General features: G+C 44.9%; 1 pseudogene; it reads left to right on the top strand.

Moving 5' to 3' along the window:
- The first annotated feature begins 520 nt into the window (after positions 1 to 520).
- Positions 521 to 22,273, top strand: part of LOC140204659 (uncharacterized) — a 69,113-nt pseudogene continuing 47,360 nt past the window's right edge.

The raw sequence follows: 22,273 nt of genomic DNA, 5'->3' as shown, positions 1-22,273 counted from the left end.
GAGCCACATCACAGAATCCTTTTACAGGTGCGAAGCAGCAAAGAATTTGTGTACAGGAATCTCAAACACAACAATACATCAGGTTTAATGTCTCTGTCCAGGTATTTAAGGAGTGACCAGATATTTCCTTTGTAACACCAATATATCTGTTGTTGATCCTAGGAGATGAAGAAGTGTCTCATCCCAGCTGGAAACATGCTTAGTGTCTGAAATGGAGTTTTCTCTTTGAACTCAGTGAGTCCACTGGAACCGGGGTGTTGAGAACACACCAGCATTTGCTGATCTGTTCTGCCTGTGGGAAGCAATTCATTCTGTCATCCAAGCTGGTTGTACAACAGAAAATTTACAGCAGTGAGAAGCTGTTCACTTGATCCATCTGTAGGAAGAAATTCACTCAGAGCTGACAGGCAGACACACCAGTGAGTTCACAAGCGACAGAGACTGTTCAATTGTTCCCTGTGTGGGAACAGATTCACTCAATAATCTGATCTGCTGATGCATGTGTGAGCTGTCACTGTGAAGAGGCTGTTCATCTGTTCAGACTGTGAGAAGTGATTCACTCAGTCATCCCATCCACAGACACACCAGTGAGTGCACAGAAGAGAGAGGCTGTTCACCAGCTCGGTCTGTGGGATTCAGTCAGTCATCCCACCCACAAACATACCAGTCATTTCATACTGGGGAGATGCTGTTTACCTGCTCTGACTGTGGGAAGGAATTCAATCGATCATCTGACCTACTGGCACACCAGTCAGTCCACACTGGGGAAAGGCCGTTCACCTGTTTAGACTGTGGGAAGGGATACACTCAGTCATCTCAACTGAAGGTACATCAGCGAGTTCACACTGGGGACAGGCCATTTACCTGCGTAGACTGTGGGAAGAGATTCACTCGATCAACAGATGTACTGGTACACCAGCGAGTTCACACTGGGGAGAGGCCGTTCACCTGCTCAGACTGTGGGAAGAGATTCACTCAGTCATCCCAACTGAAGGTACATCAACGAGTTCATTCTGGGGAGAAACCGTTCACCTGCTCAGAGTGTGGGAAGGGATTCACTCAATTATCTCACTTACTGGTACACCAGTCAGTTCACACTGGGGAAAAACCATTCACCTGCTCACACTGTGGAAAGGGATTCACTCGATCATCTCACCTACAGGCACACCAGTCGATTCATACTGGGGAGAGACCATTCACCTGCTCTGACTGTGGGAAGGGATTCACTCAATCATCTGACCTACAGGCACACCAGTCAGTTCACACGGGGGAATGGCCATACACCTGTTCATACTGTGGGAAGGGTTTCACTAAGCCATCAAAACTGAAAGTACATCAGCAAGTTCACACTGGAGAGAGGCCATTCACCTGCTCAGTCTGTGGGAAGGGATTCACTCAGTCATCTTCCCTACTAGCACACCAGCGAGTTCACACTGGGGAGAGGCCGTTCATCTGCTCGGACTGTGGGAAGGGATTCACTCAGTCATCTTCCCTACTGGCACATCAGCGAATTCACACTGGGAAGAGGCCATTTACCTGCTGAGGATGTAGGAGGGGATTCACTCAGTCATCTTAACTGAAGCTACATTGACGAGTACACACTGGAGAGATGCCATTCATCTGCTCAGACTGTGGGAAGGAATTCAAAGGTTCATTTCATTATCAGTGTATGTATCCAGTATACAGCTCCAGAGATTCATCTTGCCTACAAGACAAAAGAAAAACCATGGAAATCGTTGAAAGAGAAACATCGACCCCACCCCCCAACACAAAAAACCCCAACCCTTCCCTCACACAAAAACTAACAGATTGCCCATACTGAAAAACGGACACTAGAACGTCAAACTCCCAATCCCCTGCCTCTACATGGAAGGTTGAAATACAGGCTAACCACATGAAAAGACAGGTTTCAGCCTTACAGGATTTGCCTTCCCAGGTGGAGTCTCGGAAGTTGGTGCCCAAGTTCATTGGACCCTTCAAGGTTCTCAAGAAAGTGAACCTGGTGGCTTACACCTTGCAGCTCCCTAAGACCCTCAAGATCAATCCCACATTCGCATTTCCAAATTAAAACCTGTAAACACTAATCCTTTAGCCCCCACTACCGTCAGTCCTGCTGCCACCAGGTTTGTCACTGAAGAACGGTTCCTCACTGGAAAAAGAATTCTGGATTCACGAACTGTTTGGAGTGTTCAGCAGCTCCTCATGGACTGGGACCGGAGGAGTGGTGCTGAGTTCCTGAGAGAGACAGCTTGGCTCCAGCTGTCATCGATGGCGATCAGCATAATCTCTAAGTAACCAAGGCCGTCAGGAGTTGGCCATAGGGGAGGGGTTCCTGTAACGACATGCAACCAACTGCGCCAGCCTGCAGGGTTTAGATGCTCTAACTCTCAGAATGTGGATAACTGGCCCCTCCTGCTAATTGCTGGCCATGTTTTAGAAACATAGAAAACCTACAGCACAATACAGGCCCTTAGGCCCACAATGCTGTGCCGAACATGTACTTTCGAAATTACCTAGGGTTACCCATAGCCCTTTATTTTTCTAAGCTCCATGTACCTAGGTTTTGGTGCCAGGATTTTCAAATTTAAAGCATGAAGACATTGAGCTTATTGTTCATCCAGGCAACTCATACCAGCAGTCTCGACCTTTAAACACTCCTATACCTATGGCTCCATGGCATTGGCCAACCAAACCCTGGAGACATTTACATGTAGACTACGCAGGCCTGCTGGATCGTCACTGAATGTGCTTTCTAATTGGATCAAGGCCAAAGCTCTGAAGATGTTGACCAGCCAGATGATGATAAACATTTTACGCACCCTATTTTGTGTGCATGGAACCCCCAGTTCTGTGATAATAGTTCCATGTTTCCAAATGAGGAGTTCAAAGTATTTTTACAAGACAGTGGAGTTTGATTGCAACATTCACCCCTTATTACCCATCATCAAATGGTATGGGTGAAAGAGCTGTTCAGATTGTGAAGCAGGGATTACAAAGGTTTAATGGGGACATACACAGCAGGATCAACTGGTTTTTCTTCGCGTACCGAATAACCCCTCAAACTACCACAGCTTTCTCTCCATCTGAGCTACTGATGCACTGCAGGTTGCATTCCCATTTAAATTTGTTGCACCTGGAAGTGGGAGACAGAGTAAGAGACAGATGAAAGACAATGAAAGTACAGGACAATTCAAATAAGGAACATCAGTGGGAGATCCCATTTATCTTGACCCGAACCCTGAAAGCTGAAGGTGGATGAACGGAGTAATTGTGGTGAAAGAGGGACAACAAGTTACTTCAACACTTCAGGATGGTAGTGTATACCATCAACATCTAAATCCCATCAGGAGACGACCAAATGAATCCCTCATTCTAGGATGAGCAAGTGAACAAGACAGGTTAGCACTGCAACCAACTGAAGCAGGATCCCCAGTTAAAAGCACTAGATCTGAACCAACACTCATTCCTGGGGCTTCTGGATTGTGCTGATCAGAACGGATCAGAAAACTGATGGAATATTATCAAGCAGGTTTCGCCTGAAAAACTAACAGGTGGAGAGATGTCCAATCCACCCAGTGACTGTTACCAGTCTGTCATATGATATAACAGGATCAGTCGATATTGTAGGCTTGTCCATCTAACAGTTGATGTTTGACCTACTAATTCTGTGCGTGTTAGCGTGCTCATTGTTTCTGAGTGACAATGAGTCAAGCAGACCTATTTGGCTGCACTGGACATGAAACACGTTCTGTTCCAACCTCCAGGTTGTTCCTTACTTGTAACAGTACTAAGCAGAATATTTATAGAAGGCATCATACCTATTGTCAATCAGCTGGATGAGTGAGGAGTTCTTGTTAAGACCTGTCCAGAAGGTGAATGGCACTTGGAGTCCAACGGTAGATTACAGGATCACTGAGTGGAGTGTATTGACAAGTTAACCCCTCTGGTGGCAGATTCATCAATGATCAACACCTCAACCCACCACACATGTTATCGATATGGCCAGTGGTTTCTGGTCGGTACCACTGGTGCCTGAATGTCAATCATAATTGGCTTTTATAGTTGTTGGTCAACCACAGGGACTTCACAGCAGTCCTACTGTCTACCACGGCCTTGAGACAACACCTAAGGGGCTTTCCAGGCACTGATTAAACTATCATACAACATGTGGATGATATCCTGATTGCGTCTGAGACCGCAGATCGGCATGAACGTGATGTACTCTACCTACTCAATTTATCTGGCCTTCAAGGGACACAAAGCAAGTTTGGACAAGGCACATCTACAACAAGAAGAAGTGACTTACTTGGAGGGAAGATTTCCCAAAGCAAACAGGAAGTCACTGAGGATCATGCAAAGGCTGTCATATCAGCAAAACCAATTGCAATACATCAGTCCAGCAACTTTGATCATTTCTGCGTTTATACAACTACAACAGAGCATGGGTTGATTCGGATACTGAACTTAGCCAACCCCTTACTAGTCTGCTGAAATGTAACAAGCAATCTGACAAGTGTGGATTGGAGCAGCAGTTTTCTGTCAAAGGTGTAATTGATAAGAGGGAGGCCTTTAAAAGTGAAATTTTGAGAGTACAAAGCTTGTATCTGTCTGGCTGACAACCACATCTGCACCAGGTTTTCAAAAGATATTGAGGCCCTGGTTAGGGAAAAAAAAAGAGGAGCATAATAGGTATGGACAGGTGAAACAAATGAGTTACTTATGGAGTATAAGAAATGCAAGAGAACATTTCAGAAAGAGATCAGTAGGGCTTAAAAAATTAAGGCATGAGGTTGCCATAGCAGACAAGGTGATGGAGAATCCTAAGAGATTCATTCTGTAGATATGTTAAGAGCAAAAGGATTGCAAGGGACAAAGTTAGTCCTCTGGAAGATCAGAATGGTAATCAATGCATGGAACCAAATGAGATGGGGGGAGATTTAAATGGATTTTTTGCATCTGTATTTATTCAGGAGATGGGTACAGAGTCTACAGAAGTGAGGCAAAGTGGCATCGAGGTCATGGACCCTACGGAGGTTACAAAGGAGGAGGTGTTTGCTTTCTTGAGGCAAATTAGGGTGGATAATTCACCAGGGCATGTGAAAGTGTTCCCAAGGACCCTATGGAAGGCAAGTGCAGAAATTGCAGGGGCCCTAGCAGAGATATTGAAATCATCAGGTGTGGTACTGGAGGATTGGAGGATAGCTAATGTTGTTCCGCTGTTTAATAAAAGCTCTAAAAATAAACCGGGAAATTATAGGCCAGTAAGCCTGACATTAATAGTAGGAAAGTTATTGGAAGATATTCTAAAGGATCCAATCTTTGAGTATTTGCATAGATAGGGACTGATTTTAGAGCTTTAAAAATCTGTGCTTCGTAGTCGTATTTTCAGAGCATGACAAAGGAGTTCAGAATTCATTAGCAAAGTCAAATAAAAATAAGGCAGGGACAAGCGAAGCTGCCATTATTGGAGTGCAGCAGTGTTGGAGTGGAGAGACTTTTGGCTTTGGCTCATCAGGCATGGGCGACGTAAGTATCTGGTCAGCTTTTTCTTGTTCATTCTTCATCTGTAAATGTATCGTTAGGGCAGTAAGAATGGCTCCAGGGGCTGAGTTATGTTCTTTGTGTGAGATATGGGAATTCTCGGAGGTCTGGGAATAACCACATCTGCACCAGGTGGACCAAGCTGCAGCTCCTCAGAGAATGCATTAAAGAACTGGAGCTGCACCTCGATGACCTTGGGTCATACAGGAGACTGCAGAGGTGATATATAGGATCTACAGTGAGGAAGTCACTCCGAGGTTACAGGAGGCAGGTGAATAGGTGACTGTCAGAAGAGGAAAGGGAAATAGGCAGCCCATACAGAGTGCCTCGCTTGCGCTTTTCTCAATAACTAGAATACAGTATTAGATACTGTTAGGAACAACCTACCAGTGGGGAGCCGCAGAGATTTTGGTGCTGTAGCTCAGAAGGGAATGAGGCAAAGGGGGAGTGTAGTGAAAATGGGAAATTCCATAGTTAGAGGAGTAGATAGGAGAGTCTGTGGATGCGATAGAGGGACCCAGATGGTGTGTTGCCTCCCAGGTGCCAGGGTCAGGGTTTGTGTACATGATATTCTAAAGGGGGAGAATGAGCAGCCAGACAACTTGGTACATTTTGGTACTAATGGCATAGGAATGAAAAGAGAAGGGGCCCTAAAGAGGGAATTTAGAGAACTAGATAGAAAACTGAAAAGCAGAACCTCCAGGTAACAATCTCTGGATTGTCTATGCCATGCGCAATGATGACAAGAAAAGGATGATTCGGCAGATGAATGAGTGGCTGAGGGACTGGTGCATGGGGTAGTGTTTCTGATTTATGGATCATTTGCATCTCTTCTGGGGAAGGTTTCACCTGTACAAACGTGTTGAGTTACACCCGAACCCAAAGGATTCCAGGCAGATTTGCCAGAGCAGTTGTGGAGGGGTTAAACTAATTTATCAGGGGGTGGGGAATTGGAGTGATCGGGCTGAAGAGGTAGTGTGTAGTGAGGCTGTCAGGAAGGACGGGCAGATGATGGGGCAAAATTGAAGAGTCATGAAATACTACAGCACAGAAACAGGCCTTTCTGCTTACTTGTACCATATCCCCCCCCAACACCACTCCCATCCATGTACCATATCCCCCCAATACCACTTCCACCCATGTACCTCCCCCTAATACCACTCCCATCCATGTACCTCCCCCTCAATACCACTCCCATCCATGTACCATAACCCCCCAATAACACTCCCATCCATGTACCATATCCCCCAATACCACTCACATCCATGTACCTCCCCCCAATACCACTCCCATCCATGTACCTCCCCCTCGATACCACTCCCATCCATGTATCTCCCCCTCAATACCACTCCCATCCATGTACCTCCCCCTCAATGCCACTCCCATCCATGTACCTCCCCCTCAATACCACTCCCATCCATGTACCTCCCCCCCCAATACCACTCCCATCCATGTACCTCTCCCCAATACCACTCCCATCCATGTACTTATCCAAACTTCTCTGAAGCATTCAAATCACATACATCACTTCCGCTGGCAACTCATTCCAGACTCCACCATCTGAGTGAAGAAGTTTCCCTGCATGTTCCCCCTTAAATATTTCACCTTTCACTCTTAAAGGTCATGGGTTTCTGCTTAACCCATTACCTCTAGTTGTAGTCTCACCCAACCTCCGTGGAAAAAGCCTGCTTGCATTTACCCAATCTATACCCCATCCACATAATTTTGTATACCTCTATAAAATATCCCCTCCAGTCTTCTAGGTTCAGGTGAAAAATACATCTTTCTCCTCATTAGATCATACAATGTTCCACTTCTAATCTTGTTTCTTGATTTACATTTGATCAAATTCTTAAGACTGAACCCACGTTCGCTGTCAGCACTGGAAGCTTGAAAAGTTCCAGTGATGTCAATAAGATTAGTCAGTTATCCAATTCTTCGTTTCTAAGCAGTAGTTTAACATATCAATGAATGTCGTAATTAATCCAGTCTTAACTTTCCCAGGAGTGAAAATTGGAAATCACAGTATTGCTGCGATATTTTTGAAATAACACTTACTTTGTAGTTTGTAATATTAGCTCAGTTTTTTTTTGACAGTTGTACAGCATTCTGTTTCACAAATTGAAAATTGGTAGTGTTTGCAATAGTAACAGGGTCAAAAGCTTGACTTCTGTTAGCTCATCAGGAAATTTATTATCCAACTGGTTACACACTCATGGAGTGAACTGAATAATAGGCGCAGCCGCGACGTAAGAACTTATGGGTGAAAGTAGATATTTCACATTGTCACTCCAATAAAGGGTATCATCAAGATACTGTGACTGTAACTTGTTAATTTTTGCTTTTGCAAACTGCAGTGTTTCAATTGTATTCAAACAGGTTTTCTAAAAGAATTTACAGATGCAAAAATATTATTAAGGACAGTTAATGCTAATAGTTTCAAAATTATGTTAACATTAGATGAAAGAAAATTCCAGCTGCATAGTAACAAAGGCCATGTGCACGGGAGAATTTCAGTTACTCTGCTCTCGTGCACCCATGCAGCTTGGTACCGTCTGCCTTCTTGATGTAGAATCGTCAGCAGATTTCCTTCCACTGTTTCTGTGACATCAGCAGACTTGGACATCGCACATCTTGGCCCCTCCTCATGCTCATTATCCGGTGAACAGCTGTGCCCAAGAACCAGTTACGTGGGTACTCCAAAAGTTACCTCCTTCCAGTCTGAAAATGACCCACTTATTCCAGCTACACACAAAACACCGGAGGATTCGATGGTTGAGGTAGCATCTGTGGAGAGGAATAGATAATTGATAAAATCATTGTGTTACCTTTGTTCATTGAGGAAATCACCTTTCTTCAACATTCTGTAGTTCTGACTCTCTGCCACTGAGACTATGTTTTTCTTCTATGTTCTCTGGGTACACAATAATGCACTGGGTAACAAGTGACTAGTATCATTCATACCATAAAAATGCCACAGTGACAATTTGCAATAAGAAAGCCTAATTGCCTACTCTCGAGATTCAATGGCATTGCTGACTCTGAGTCAAATGCCAGAAGCAGCCGTGTACATACTGTGGGCTCTTAGTAGGTCTGTGGGACATGATCAGAACGTGAAGTTATACTAATGCAAAGAGATAAACTGGGCCAGTCACAGCTTGATGAAAGGCAGAAATGACCCATTCTGATACAGAGATCAAGACAGATAATTTGATGTTGTGTCCGGATGCCTGATCTGTGTCCAGTTGGCACTGAGATGTTCTTCCTCCAAAGTGTGTTCAGTCTTGCTGTAACAGTGCGATGTCAGAGATCACCATAAGGAATAAAATTATCTTAGCTGAAATTTTGTCTTTCACCCATTGGCCTTCCTTCCAAGCTTTTTAGACCATAAGACGAAGGAGCAGAAGTCGGCCATTTGCTCAGCCATTTTATCATGAGCTGATCCATTCTCCCATTTAGTCCCACTCCTCCGCCTTCTCACCATCACCTTTGATGCCCTGGCTGCTCAGATAACTATCAATCTCTGCCTTAAATACACCCAATGTCTTGGCCTCCACTGCTGCCCGTGGCAACAAATTCCATAGATTCACCACCCTCTGGCTAAAAAAATTTCTTCGCATTTCTGTTCTGAATGGGTGCCCTTCAATCCTTAATTCATGCGTTCTTGTACTAGACTCCCCCATCATGGGAAACAACTTTGCCACATCCACTCTATCCATGCATTTCAACATTTGAAATGTTCCTATGAGGCCTCCCCTCATTCTTCTAAACTCCAAGAAATACAGTCCAAGAGCGGGGTAGAAAAGGCAAAGAATTTCTGTTTGGGAATCTAAGACATAATGCACGTCAGTTCTGCTGTGTCTGTCAGCTCAACAGCACTTGAATGTGAAGGAGGAGATGGTTGAGAAGACAGCACATTAGTTGTAACATGTGGACATGCCCAATGTCTGACCTGATCAATGGCCGTAGAGTTGATCTTACTGAGCTGCCATTCACTGCTCATTTTGGAAGGGATTCACCTGGCCTCTGCACCTGTAGACACACCAGCAAGTTCACACTGGAGAGTTGCCATTCATCTGCTCCGTGTGTGGGATAGAATTCATTCAGTCACATGAGCTATTGAAGCATCAGCCATTTCACTCAGGTGAGCAGCTATACTTGGCTCATTTTGTCTCTTTCTATTAGTATAGTACCAAGTGTGGGAAAAGATTCATTTAGTTAATTCACTTTGCAAGGATCCACAATATGTAGGTCAGCAAGGAAATTTACTCAGTCATCCCAGCTGCTGAAACACCAGCAACTTCACATCAGGAAGTTCAGATAAGGTTTGAGAGTATCATAGTGGCTGAATCCAGCTGGAAATTCCTGGCGGACTATTAATGTCAGATTCTGCAGATATTGCAGCAGCTCATCACACCCAGGGGAGAGTCCTGGTCACTGAGCATTGGAGGGGTTTCTTCTGCTGATCTTAGACTTAAAACAGACTGGTGTTTAATATTGTGGATCTGTGACAATAAATCAGTTCTATTTCAAATCCTGTGGCTCAGCTGCAACATTGGTCTCTGTCAGGCCAATGTACAGTTGGAGAGACCACTCAGTTCAGATGGTACCTGCTTCTGCAGTGCTTTTAAATCCATCTCTGCTGTTCACCTCTCACTCACCCTATAATGTCTGGTTGCAACTGGTCACCAGTCTGTGGGTGAAGAGGTTTACCTTCAATTTCCTCTGTGACACTGCAAACTGCAGAAGAAGATGAGCTTACTGGGGATTTGTCCTAAATATTCCTCGTTCCTCAGGTCTCTAAACCAAGAATGAATGTCATGGGCAGTTAAACTCTTTCTGCCCAGGTCTATTCAATATTTTGGGTAATTTTCACTGATTTCCAAGAGCTGTGCCTCACACAGCTGGGCTTTTGCAGTACAACACTCTCTGAAGTATGGTGGGTAAATTTTCGATGGAATAGGGTCAGAAACAAAAGCGGTCAGCATAAATCAAGGCTTTGGGGCTCCAGGTCTGGCGGGGGCTAGAGTTTACGGGGAATAGGAGGAGGAAATCAGGAAGATGAGGCTACAGTTGAAAGATCAGAAACATTTGGAAACTGAGTGAAAAGAGGTTTATGTTTGAAAAATGCTGGATGAACTCAGTGACTCAGGCAGCATCTGCAGAGGGGAATAAAGAGTTGACATTCACGCCTAGACTGTATTCCTCTGCTTAGATGCTGCCTGACGAGTCCCTGCAGCATTTTGTGTGCGTTGCTCCAGTTTCTTTGCATCTCCAGACTATCTTGTTGTATTTATATCTGGATTTGTGAGTTAAACTTGTTAACATGAGTTATATTCTTTGTGGGAGCCTGCTACGTTAAAGTAGTTCAGTTTTCTACATAAAAACATTGACTGCCTTTCAGGAATGTTGCTTTTAAGTGCTTGCCTTTAATGTCACCTTGCTTACCCCAAATCCCTGTGCTAGTTGCCGCCGGTGATACAGTGCATGCGTAAGAGACAAAGTGCGTTCCCGTAAATGGTGCATGCGCTGATTGGCAACAGACTGAAAAAGATCGGTACAGTAATAGGTAGGAATGTAAGTCCTTAGATAAAAAAGTAAAAAGCTTGTATCAAAAAAACAAAGAAAATGGTTAAACTAGCAATGTGAGCAACTAGAAAGAATCCCTATTACTGATCCAAAAAGCGTACATCAACAAATCAAGAATATCACTGGTAAAAAGCTCCTCTGTTCTTCAGGTGGATGTTTAAAAGCAAAGGATGGTACCATTATCATGGAAAAAGATGAGATTATGAACAGATGGACTGAGTATATTCAGGAATTGTTTGAAGACGATCGTGGCGAAAAACCAGAAATTAAGAACAACATTGAAGATCCAAGTATTTTAAAATCTGAAGTTCGTAATGCAATAAATAAGATGAAAGACACCAGGTCCTGATGAATTAGTAATAGAACAAATTATCACCCATGATAATTTACATAGGACCATAAATTTAATGAGTCTTATCACTAAGATACTTCTAAGAATTTTGATGACGAGCTAAAAGTAAGATACAAGCTGAAATAGGTAAAGAACAATGTGGTTTTGTGAAAGACAAAGGTACAAGAAACGCGATATTGATGTTAAGGATACTATCAGAACGAACTTTTCAAGTGCAAAAGGGTTTGCTTGTTTTATCGACTACACAAAAGCATTTGATAAAGTGAAGCACAATAAGTTATTTGATATATTACAGGAAAATCTAGATTCAACAGACCTCCGCCTAATCAGAAATCTGTACTGGGAACAAACTGCCGCTGTAAGAATAGATGGAGAAGTGAGTCAGTTTACGAAAATCAAGAGAGGCGTTAGACAAGGGTGTGTTTTCTCCCCTGATTTGTTTAATGTGTACAAAAAATAAAAGACATCTTGGGAATCAAAATTGGCGGTGAAAATATCAATAATTTCAGATATGCGGATGGCACTGATAATTGCAAGTACGGAGGAAAAACTACAAAACTTAATTGATATAGTTGTTGAAGAAAGTGCAAAAATGGGTCTATCTATCAATCGCAAAAAGACAGAATGTATGGTGATATCCAAAAAGAAGGAGAATCCTATCTGCAGGCTGAAAATAAACGGGAAAGACATAAAACAAGTACAGAACTTTTGCTGCTTAGGAAGCTGGGTGACATCAGATGGCAGGTGCGACTTGGACATGTTACGTACCCCGTAACTGGGTTGCCAAACCAACAGAAATGGACCACGTGTTGGAGTCTGGTTTAACAGAAACTAATAAAGTTTTATTAAAGAAATAAGTAACACAGTACTCTAATCGTAATGATATAAATGCAACAGGTTAGCAATGATAAAACACACATGTACACAGAACTAGGGTGATAGGAATCAACCAAGCTCTATCGCAGTCTAGGGGTAAAATGATCAGTCTCAAGTGACGCAGAGTTCAGTTCAGTTTAGTACAGTTTGCAGTAATCGCTGTTGTGCCGTTGGAGGGAGGGAGAGAATGCAAATTTTGATTCAAACAGACCTTTGATGTTCTTCGCAGTTAGCTTTCGGGCGAACCCTTTTATGTCTTCTTTGGTCACCAACTGTGACCCCTCCGTTCCGGATACGACCGTTCTTCCGCGGTGAACCCGGCACTCAGGCAAGGGCGGACACACACACCAGGTTCCCGCCGATCGTCCCTTTTCACCCTATCAGTCTATGGTCGGTTCCCTCGAACCAGACCTCCAACTCCCACCAACTTGTGGGGGCACACCGCTCTTCCAGGGTCTCGTTATCTCTTGATCTCGTGGTGTGTGTCGTGCCTTAGCGAACCTGTTCTTTTTATCCCCCTGCTGGGGTATGCCTGTCCATCAAACATCAAACAGTTCAGGTTCAAAGCAACCGGTCTGTCAATATTCTGAACTGTTTCTTTTCCATTATCTCTCTCTTCTCTCTCATTAACATTTTGAACGTTCCTCCATTGTCTCCCTTATCTCCTTCTCATTAGCATCAATCTTTTGATAACTTGGTTTGTCGTCACAGACATCAAAAGAAGAATAGGGATGGCAAAAGACACCTTTACGAGAATGAAGAGTATAATGACCAGTACTAAACTAAGCATGATAACCCACCTCAGAGTACTGAAATTTTACATTTATCCAGTTATGTTATATGGATCAGAATGTTGGACAATATCTAGTAACATGAGGAAACGAACTGAAGCAGCAGAGATGTGGTTTTTGAGGAGGATGCAAAGAATATCATGGACGAAACGATTATCTAACGAGGATATCATGAACAGACCAAACACAAAAAGAGAAATAATGTATGAGATCAAAGGCAATGTAACTGCATTAGACGTGTGATTAGGAAAGAGGAGTGAGAAAGTACGGTAATTATGGGAAAGATTGAAGGGAAGAAAGCAAGAGGAAGGCAAAGACAAATGATGATGGGGACAGCAGCCAGAGAACTGGAAATGAATACCAATGAATTGATACACTTGACCCAAAGCAGGAGTGTGTGGGCCATGGCAGTCAAAGCTCAAACTGGGGACGGCACCTGATGATATGATGAATAGGTAGGAGCGGAGTTCCGCGCGGGGATTTTATCAGCACCGGCGTCCACACCGCGACTGAGGAGCATTTGTTGCGAGCTCCGGACACACTGTGACTCCGCATCCCGGGACATTCCCGGTCCCTTCCCTCTCTCGCAGCCCCACGATCCGTTCGTGGGCCCCGGGCGCTTTCTGCTAACGGGGGAAGGGGCGGAGTCATTTCTCTGGCGCATGTGCATCGCCGGGGCCCTGACGGACAGAATCGGGTTTCAGTCACCGACCGATGTGAAATTTGTCTTTGCGGCAGCAGTACTTAAAAAAACGAATTACAGTATCTAGACTAAATAAAATAATAGTACAGAGTGTAGTGAGGCAGTTTGCAAACATCCTGTTTAAGATGGTGCTGAAGTTTGGCGACAGCTGACAGGCGGTTAAATGGCACTTTCCTGTGCGAACCTGTCACCGCGAGCGCGGGCGCGGCTCAGTCGAGGGACGAGTTGCAGAGCCCGTCCACCTAAATCCGGCGCAAAGTTGCATCGACCGAAGCGCCGAGCTGATTGAGAAAGGTCGAGAACGCCGCTAGGGTACAACCAGCGTATCGCTGACGGGGACCCGGGTCCTAGTGCGGGGGGCGACCCAGTGTTCGGACGATTTGAACGTCGGCCCAGAGGCGGGGTGTTGGCACCGGAGGCGAGGCGGAATGCTGCTGCTTGCTTTTACTGTTTGCATGATTTGTGTTTTTTCCCCTCTTTGTATATTGGGTCTTGGCCTTTTTTGATTGGGTTCTGTCCAGTTTCTTGCTTTGTGGCTGCCTGTAAACAACGAATCTCAAGGTTGTATAATTTATACATTCTTTGATAATAAATGTACTTTCAATCCTTTGAGGTCATATTCATGGTTCACTTTCCATTCAGAAATCCTCTGTTTCTGAATCTTTGAGTGTGTGCCTTCAGGCCCCTGTTACTCCTTCCTGATGGTAGCAATGAGAAGAGGGCATGTTCTGCGTGATTTAGTCTTAAGGACTAAAGATGGACGCTGCCTTTTTGACACATTGCTTCTTGAAGATGTACTGGATGCTGGGGAGGCTAGTGCCCATGATGGAGCTGAGTGAGTTTACAACTTTCTTCAGCTTCTTTCAATTCAGTGTAGTAGCACCCGCCCCCCCACTCCCCCCAACCAGCCAGTAAGAATGGTCTCCACAGTACATCTGTAGAAATTTGCAAGTGTCTTTGGTGACATACCAAATCTCCTCTAGCTCCTAATGAAATAAAACCACTGTCCTGCCTTCTTTGTAGCTGCATCAATATATTGGGCCCAGGGTAGATCCTCAGACAAATTGACACTCTGGAACTTGAAATTGATTACTCGTTCCAGTCTGATCCCTTTATGATGACTGGTGTGTGTTTCCTCGCCTTACCCTTTCTGAAGTCCACAATCAGTTATTTGGGCTTACTGGTGTTGAGTGCAAGTTGTTGCTGCAATACCAGTCAACCAACTGATATATCTTGTTCCTGTACGTCTTCTTGGCACTATCTGAAATGCTGTCAAAAATAGATGCATTGACAGCAAATTTAGAGCTGGCATTTAAGTTGTACCAAGCCACACAATCATCGGTGTACAGAGGGTAGAGCAATGGGCTAAGCATACAGCCTGGCAGTGTGTCAGTGTTGATTGTCAGCAAGCTGGAGAAGTATTACTGATCTGCACAGATTGTGGTCTTCTGAGAGGAAGCTGAGGATCCAGTTACAGAAGGACATACAAACACCTAGCTGTTGGGGCTTTTCAGTCAGAACTTTAGGAACGATTGTGTTAAATACTGAGCTGTAAATAGCATCCTGACATAAGTCCAAGTGATCCACAGTCACATGAAGAGCCAATGAGATCACATCTGCTGCAGACTTATTGTGGCAACTGCCAAATTGCAATGAGTCCAGGTCCTTACTGAGACAGGAGTTGATTGAGCCATGACCAACACTTCATCACTGTAGTGTTGATAGTGTTTAAGGCAGCACACTCTGCTCTTCTTGGTACTGGTATGATCGTTGTCCTTTTGAAGCAATGAGAGATTGAATCACGAACGAGAAAATCTACAGATGCCGGAAATCAAAGTAATACACACAAAATGCTGGAGGAACTTAGGCCAGGTAGCATCTATGGACGAGTAGGTATTCAATGAAAAGTTTGCCTGGCCTGCTGAGTTCCTCCAGAATTTTGTGTGTATTACAATGAGAGATTGAAAATGTGTCTGAACACCCCCACTAGTTGGTTGGCATAGGTTTTCAGAACCCTACCAGATAGTCCATCAATGTTGTGGAGGGTTCACCCTCTTGAAAGACAGTCTGCTGTTGGTCCCTGTAAGGTTTTTCTGGGTACAGAGGAAGCCATGGGTGATAATTCTAGCATTTTCCCCAGCATTCCATAGGGTGTGTTTGGAGGCAGAGGGAATGGGAATGTGCGGATCTGCCAGACTGCGAAGTCCTGGCTCTCTAAACCCAAGCTTTAGGAACTCAGAACAAAGGTATAGTTCCGAGTTAATCTCAGGTGAAGAGGCCACCTTCCAGTGAATGAAAATATCAGTTAGTGCTGAAGGGAAAAATGAAAAAAATCCTTCCATCAGATTTCACCGTTGTTTTACCTTTTTCTCTGGATAATGATATCAAACACCTTTCTCCTGGGTAACAAGTGACCTGTAGCTTTCATATCACGAAGGTGCCACAATCCAATGGGAAAGACAACTGCCCTCCCCTTCATGTTCATTGTCATTACCATTGATGAGTTCACCTCTGTCACTCCTGGGGGGGTGGAGATCACAGTAATTAGAAAGTTTCAGCTGTTTTAATATCATGTGCTCTTTGTAGCGCTGTTGGACTTGACCAGAACTTGAAATAATATTAATGGAGAGAGACAAACTGAGCCATTTCACAAATTGAGGTCAGGCACGAATGGTCCATCCTGATACAGGCAGTGAAACAGAGAACTGGATGGTCAGTCCGGTCCTTGATCTGTACACAGTTAGAAGATCAGGAATTGTTCCTCCTAGTTGGGTTGAATCTCGCTGTAACAATGTGATGTCAGACATCATCATCGAGACAAAAATGATCTCATCCGAAATGCTGTCCTTCACCCATTGATGTAATTTGTAAATCTTTTTACAGGTTGGAAATGACAAAGAATCTGTGTACAGGAATCTCAAACACAACAACAGGTCAGTTCCAATGTCTCTGTCAGGTACTTAAGGAGTGACCAGATACTTCCTTTGTAACACCGATATATCTTTTGTTGATCATAGGAAATGAAGAAGTATCTCATCCCAATTGGAAACATGCTTTGTGTCTGAAATTAAGTTTTCTGTTTTAACTCAGTGAGTCCACCGGAACTGGGGTGCTGAGAACTCACCAGCATTTGTTGATCTGTTCTGTCTGCGGGAAGCAATGTACCCCTTCATTGGGATGATTGAGTGAATCCACTCCCACAGTCTGAGCAGATAAACGGTCTCTCCCCAGTGTGATTTCGCAGATGTGCCTTCAACTGAGATGACCGAGTGAATCCCTTCCCACATGCAGTGAAAAAAGCTAATGGCATGCTGACCTTCATAACAAGGGGAATTGAGTATAAGAGCAAAGAGGTCCTTCTGCAGCTGTACAGGGCCCTGGTGAGCCCACACCTGGAGTACTGTGTGCAGTTTTGGTCTCCAAATTTGAGGAAGGACATTCTTGCTATTGAGGGAGCGCAGCATTGGTTCACAAGGTTAATTCCTGGGATGGCGGGACTGTCATATGTCGAAAGATTGGAGCGACTGGGCTTGTATACACTGGAATTTAGAAGGCTGAGAGGGGATCTTATTGAAACATATAAGATTATTAAGGGATTGGACATGCTGCAGGCAGGAAGCATGTTCCTGCTGATGGGTGACTCCAGAACCAAAGGCCACAGTTTAAGAATTAGGGGTAGGCCATTTAGAACGGAGTTGAGGAAAAACTTTTTCACCCAGAGAGTGGTGGATATTTGGAATGCTCTGCCCCAGAAAGCTGTGGAGGCCAAGTCTCTGGATGCTTTCAAAAAAGAGATGGATAGAGCTCTTAAAGATAGTGGAATCAAAGGTTATGGGGATAGGGCAGGAACTGGATACTGATAGTGGATGATCAGCCATGATCACAGTGAATGGCGGTGCTGGCTCGAAGGGCCGAATGTCCTACTCCTGCACCTATTGCCTATTCTGAGCAGTTGAACGGCCTCTCCCCAGTATGAACTGACTGGTGTGCCAATAAGTCAGATGATTGATTGAATCCTTTCCCACAGTCTGCACAGGTGAACAGCATCCCCCCCCACCCCCACTGTGAATTGATTGGTGTGCCAGTCGGTCAGATGATCGAGTGAATCCCTTCCCACACTCTGCGCAGGTGAATGACCTCTCTCCAGTGTGAACTGACTGGAGTATCTGTAGGTGGAATGACTAAGTGAATGCCACAGACTGACCTGGTGAGTAGCCTCTCTCGTGTGTGCTCACTGGTGTGTCTGCAGATGGGATGACAGACTGAATCACTTCCCACAGCCTGAACAAGTGGACAGCCTTTCCACTGTGAGAGCTTGTTCATCTGTCAGCAGATCAGATTACTGAGTGAATCTCTTTCCACACATGGAACTAGTGAACAGTCTCTCTTCCCGTAAACTCACTGGTGTGTCTGCGGATTGGCTGAGTGAGTGAATCCCTTACAAAGCAGACAGAGTAAGTGAATGACTTCTCACTGCTGTGAAATTTCTGTCGTATTATCAGCTTGGATGACAGGATGAAATGCTTCCCACAGACAGAACAGATCAACAAATGCTGGTGAGTTCTTAGCACCCCAATTCCAGTGGACTCACTGAGTTAAAACAGAAAACTTAATTTCACCTGGGGAGAAACCATTCACCTGCTCAGATTGTGGGAAGAGATTCTGTCGAACATCTGACGTGAAGCAGCATCTGCGAACTCACACTGGAGAGAGGCCGTTCACCTGCTCAGAATGTGGGAAAGGATTTTCTCAGTCAAGCAACCTTGTGGCGCACTACCGAATTCACAATGGGGAGAGGCTGTTCACCTGCTCAGACTGTGGGAAGAGATTCAATCATTCAGTCGACCTTCAGAAGCACTATGGAGTTCACACTAGGGAAAAAGTTTAAATTAGTTGCATGCTTGATATTTAACCATCACAGTTACCAAATCCAGAGACAAATTCAAAAATGACTGTTGGTGTCAAACTCTGAAATTCTCTGCTGCTGTTCATCACACCCAGTTCTGCACCCTGGTCACTGGGACTGGGAGGAGTTCCTTCTGCTATTGTTCACATTTAATGGGACTGGAGTTTAATATTCTGAATCTGTGACAAATAAGTCAGTTCTATTTTCAACTGTCTCAGGTACTTAGTGAAACTACAACACACCCAGTGTACATTAGAGAGTCAACTCCACCCAGCTGGTCTCTGCCAGCCTTTCTGTTCCATGACAGTCCTTCTAAATCCTTCCCTGCTGTTCACCTTTCACTTTCCCTGTAGTGATGGCTTCCAAACAGTCACCACTCTGTGGGTGAGGAGGTTTCCCTTGAATTTCCTGCATGACTTTCTGCAGACTGAAGAAGATGTGCTGACCGCAGTTATGTCTGACATGTTGTTTGGGCCGAGGAAGAATGACATTGTTAGTTACCCACCTTATTCCCTGTCCATTTCAACGTTATGGGTTATTTTCACTTCTAAAGGGCAGTGTCCCACACATTGGGGTTGTTGGAGTACACCAGCGTGCTCTAAAGTCAAAAGCAGAACATGGAACATTAGCTATGGGCACCCATATGGGTCCCAGCTATGCCTGCCTTTTTGTTGGCTTTGTGGAACAATCTATGTTCCGTGCCTATTCTGGTATCTGTCCCCCACTTTTCCTTCGCTACATGCAGAGCTTGTTGACTTTATTAACTTTGCCTCCAACTTTCACCCTGCCCTCAAGTTTACCTGGTCCATTTCGGTCACCTACCTCCCCTTTCTAGATCTTTCTGTCTCTGTCTCTGGAGACAGCTTATCCACTGATGTCTACTATAAGCCTACTGACTCTCACAGCTATCTGGACTATTCCTCTTCTCACCCTGTCTCTTGCAAAAACGCCATCCCCTTCTTGCAATTCCTCCGTCTCCGCCGCATCTGCTCTCAGGATGAGGCTTTTCATTCTAGGACGAGGGAGATGTCTTCCTTTTTTAAAGAAAGGGGCTTCCCTTCCTCCACTATCAACTCTGCTCTTAAACGCATCTCCCCTATTTCACGTACATCTGCTCTCACTCCATCCTCCCGCCACCCCACTAGGAATAGGGTTCGTCTGGTCCTCACCTACCACCCCACCAGCCTCCGGGTCCAACATATTATTCTCTGTAACTTCCGCCACCTCCAACGGGATCCCACCACTAAGCACATCTTTCCCTCCCCCCACCCGCATTCCGCAGGGATCGCTCCCTACGCAACTCCCTTGTCCATTCGTCCCCCCCCATCCCTCCCCACTGATCTCCCTCCTGGCACTTATCCATGTAAGCCGAACAAGTGCTACACATGCCCTTACACTTCCTCCCTTACCACCATTCAGGGCCCCAAACAGTCCTTCCAGGTGAGGCAACACTTCACCTGTGAGTCGGCTGGGGTGATATACTGCGTCCGGTGCTCCCGATGTGGCCTTTTATATATTGGGGAGACCCGACGCAGACTGGGAGACCACTTTACTGAACACCTACGCTCTGTACGCCAGAGAAAGCAGGATCTCCCAGTGGCCACACATTTTAATTCCACATCCCATTCCCATTCTGACATGTCTATCCACGGCCTCCTCTACTGTAAAGATGAAGCCACACTCAGGTTGGAGGAACAACACCTTATATTCCGTCTGGGTAGCCTCCAACCTGATGGCATGAACATCGACTTCTCTAACTTCCGCTAACGCCCCACCTCCCCCTCGTACCCCATCCGTTATTTATTTTTATACACACATTCTTTCTCTCACCCTCCTTTTTCTCCCTCTGTCCCTCTGAATATACCCCTTGCCCATCCTCTGGGTCCCCCCCCCCTTGTCTTTCTTCCTGGACCTCCTGTCCCATGATCCTCTCGTATCCCTTTTGCCTATCACCTGTCCAGCTCTTGGCTCCATCCCTCCCCCTCCTGTCTTCTCCTATCATTTTGGATCTCCCCCTCCCCCTTCAACTTTCAAATCCCTTACTCAATCTTCCTTCAGTTAGACCTGACGAAGGGTCTCGGCCTGAAACGTCGACTGCACCTCTTCCTAGAGATGCTGCCTGGCCTGCTGCATTCACCAGCAACTTTTATGTGTGTTACATGGAACATTAAGTTGGATGTTCAATGCAGCAGGGTCAGACACCAGAGATGGATCAACACACAGCAGAGTTTCAGTCTCTGGACAGTGGGAGGTGTAAGAGTTAATGACGAGCAGGGGAACAGAGGGGGTGGCAACAAATGACAGAGTAGCAGCATTTGGAAACTGACAGAAAAAAATTATGCAAACACGAGGAAATCTGCAGATGCTGGAATTTCAAGCAACACACATAAAAGTTGCTGGTGAACGCAGCAGGCCAGGCAGCATCTCTAGGAAGAGGTACATTAGACGTTTTGGGGTGAGATCCTTCGTCCCCCTCCCCCTCCCACTTTCAAATCTCTTGCTAGCTCTTCTTTCAGTTAGTCCTGACGAAAGGCCTCGGCCCGAAACGTCGACTGTACCTCTTCCCAGAAATGCTGCCTGGACTGCTGCATTTACCAGCAACTTTATTTGAGAAAAAAATTAGGTTGATTTTTACTGCTGACACTCCCAATGCCTGTTGACATGGAGTATATTGCTTGTGGAAACTTGCTGTGTTAAACTGGCAGCTGAATTCTCATAAAAATATTGACTTTGTTGGTGCAATTTGGCAGCGGGGGAGGCAATACTTGTAAGTGCTTTCAATGGCACTGTTCTTACCCAGAAATCTGAGAGTTTCCTTATCTCTGAACTTCCACACTGCTAAAAATCCTGTCATTAACTCAGTATTCTGACTTCAAATTCATACTGTTACTGCACTTTCTGATTGCAGAAGCTTATGTGAACAGCAGGGGGTGTAATGTTACCATAACAGAAACCTATGTAAACATTACACTGTGATTTACAAATCCCTCTGGCCTCTTCTCTCTCACCTCGCCAAAGATCCCCCTTCCTCCCTTTCTCCTATGGTCTACTCTCCTCTCCTATCACATTCTTCCCTCCCCAGCCTTTTATTTTTCTCACTCACCTGACTTCACCACCTATCACCTTCTAGCTATCCTCCTTCCCCTCCATCTCTTTATTTGGGTGTCCTCCCATTTCCTTTCAGCCCTGAAGAGTCTCAGCCTGAAAAACCAACTGTTTATTCATTTCCATAGATGACTGCTGAGTTCCTACAGCATTTTGTGTGTGAAACATTTGCCCCTCTCACCTTATCTCCTTACCTCAGGTGCTCCCCCCCCTTTCCTTTCTTCCATGAAATCCACTGAGATCAAGTTGCTGAGAACACATCCAGTGTACATCAACTGTACCCAGCTGATCCCTGCCATTCTTTCATGGCACGAATGACAGATTAGCAATGTTTGTAAGTTGATTGACAGTGAAAAATAAATTAGGTTTACTTTGACTGCTGACATACAATGTCTGTCGACATAGTGTGT

The sequence above is a fragment of the Mobula birostris genome, chromosome 11 (assembly GCF_030028105.1).
Source record: "Mobula birostris isolate sMobBir1 chromosome 11, sMobBir1.hap1, whole genome shotgun sequence".
Taxonomy (NCBI): Eukaryota; Metazoa; Chordata; class Chondrichthyes; order Myliobatiformes; family Myliobatidae; genus Mobula; species Mobula birostris.
This window is presented reverse-complemented; position numbering and strand designations above follow the sequence as displayed.